This window comes from Abramis brama (assembly GCF_963993115.1).
Source record: "Abramis brama genome assembly, chromosome: 19".
In the NCBI taxonomy this organism is placed as follows: domain Eukaryota; kingdom Metazoa; phylum Chordata; class Actinopteri; order Cypriniformes; family Leuciscidae; genus Abramis; species Abramis brama.
In genome coordinates, this window is record NC_139981.1 from 24372669 (window position 1) to 24374662 (window position 1994).

At 40.3% G+C, this 1994-nt stretch overlaps 1 long non-coding RNA gene across 1 annotated transcript; it reads right to left on the bottom strand.

Moving 5' to 3' along the window:
* On the bottom strand, positions 1-1718 carry LOC311070273. Its single transcript, XR_014603642.1, has 3 exons — positions 1664-1718; positions 791-971; positions 1-667 (listed from the first exon to the last, which is right to left on the bottom strand). It is a non-coding gene; the product is annotated as an uncharacterized lncRNA (long non-coding RNA).
* Between the last annotated feature and the right edge of the window lie 276 nt (positions 1719-1994).

Consider the following 1994-nt stretch of genomic DNA (forward strand, 5'->3'; position numbering starts at 1 on the left):
CATCAAAGAACCTTACAATTTATTACAGTTTCCACAAATATATTCCACAAAAAGTATCATGGTTCCCACAAAAACAGCACAACTGTCCTCCACATTAATTGGAAATGTTTCTCAAAGAGACCAAAATCAATAATGGCTCATGGAAATTCAGCTTTATCATTACTGGAATAAATTACAATCACATCAACACAAAAATCACAATATTACAACACTATCTCACGACCAATTCGTACGAATTTGTACGAATGATAAAAAGTTGGCTAATTCGTACGAATTTGTACGACCTCACTCGTACGAATTTGTACGATTTGTCTAAACCCACGTGATGGGTAGGTTTAGGGGCGGGGTCAGGGGTAGGTTATTCGTATGAATTCCTATGAATTGGGCAATTCGTAAAATATGTACGATTTTGCAAAAATTAGCCACCTCGTAGAATTTGTACGTTTTCCCGTGAGATCTGGTTGAATATTACTGTTTTTACTGTATTTTTGTATTAAATAAATGCAGTCTTGGTGAGCATTATGGATGGATGGATGGATGGATGGATGGATGGATGGATGGATGGATGGATGGATGGATGGATGGATGGATGGATGGATGGATGGATGGATGGATGGATGGATGGATGGATGGATGGATGGATGGATGGATAGATAGTAATGCACCCCTGTAACATAGAGAGGAAATGAATTGTGACATCATTGTAGACATTAATTAAAAGCCCTATGCTCCATCTGTCAGTGCTTCACCCCTCCACGCCATCATTAGAAGTAGCAATTAAATTACTGACGCCTCGCTTGTTTCAAACTGGAAAACTCTCAGAGGATACACTGCCTCTCATTGAGGATGAGGACAGAGCCGCCCACAGGCTGTCGGGTTTTCTGGGACACTAAGCACTGCAGGTCTGGGACAGTGTGGACTTGGCGGAGACAAGGTGATGCTGGGGGACATAAGACAATCCCATAAGCCATCTGAAACACATCAGGGAGGATATAGCAATGCAAGATTAGCATTTATACAGAAGAGGATCCTGATTGGCTGTTAGCATGTGGTCACACAGCTGAGAGATGTTTACTGTAACAAGAGTCACTCTTGCACATGTCAAAGTCCTGCTGATTTAATCATATTCTGTTGACAAAAAGAAGGTCAAGTTTGCTTAAACGAGAGAAATAGCATTGGAACATGAATAAATGTGAAGGTTTGAGTATTTAGTTGTTTTTGAATGTGATTTGGGCAACTATCCATCACTATTCTTGAGCAAACAGAACAGAGTGAAACGTGCAGTTTCGCTGAATCAAAGCTTTACTGTTTACTTATTTGAGGAAAGTAGGCCTATGCATTGCTGTTTTCAAGGTTCCTGTAAATCAAAACAGAAAAGCATGAACCGTATCAAATTCTTAGCTGTAAGTCACTTTGCAGAGGTTTATAGTCCAGGGGTCAGAAAGTAAAAGTTCTGCCATGTGTTTAGTCCACCCATGAACTCAGCCAACTGATTTCACTAATAATCCTGGCTGAAAAACTGTGCTAAATAGCAAATCCAAGTGATTAAAACAAAATACTGAGCAGGACTTTTACTTTCTGAACCTGGACTTTACTCCTCTGTCACTTTGTTTGCAATAAATCGTTGCAGCATGTATGTGGGCATCAAGGAGATCTATAATACCTGAAGGAAGTTGTCCGTTAGCATCCCGTTCATCTCAGTGGCAGCTGGTTGCTGCACATCATTTGAAAGCTAAAACGCATGTGACTCACTTTAGAGCCACATGTAAATTACTTCATGATGGTTCTGATTGGCTGATAGCTCCACAAGAACACATCACGCAGTCCTTCACTAGTGACTGTTTACCATGGATGCATGCCAAATCACATAGGCTACTCTCGGAGTAGGAATAAGCATATTTCACAATGTTCTATAGTATGAATGTGTGTTGTATGAATGTAATCCGGACGTACTACATTCGGCATGTTGTCATGTTAACAATCCATCGTATGCA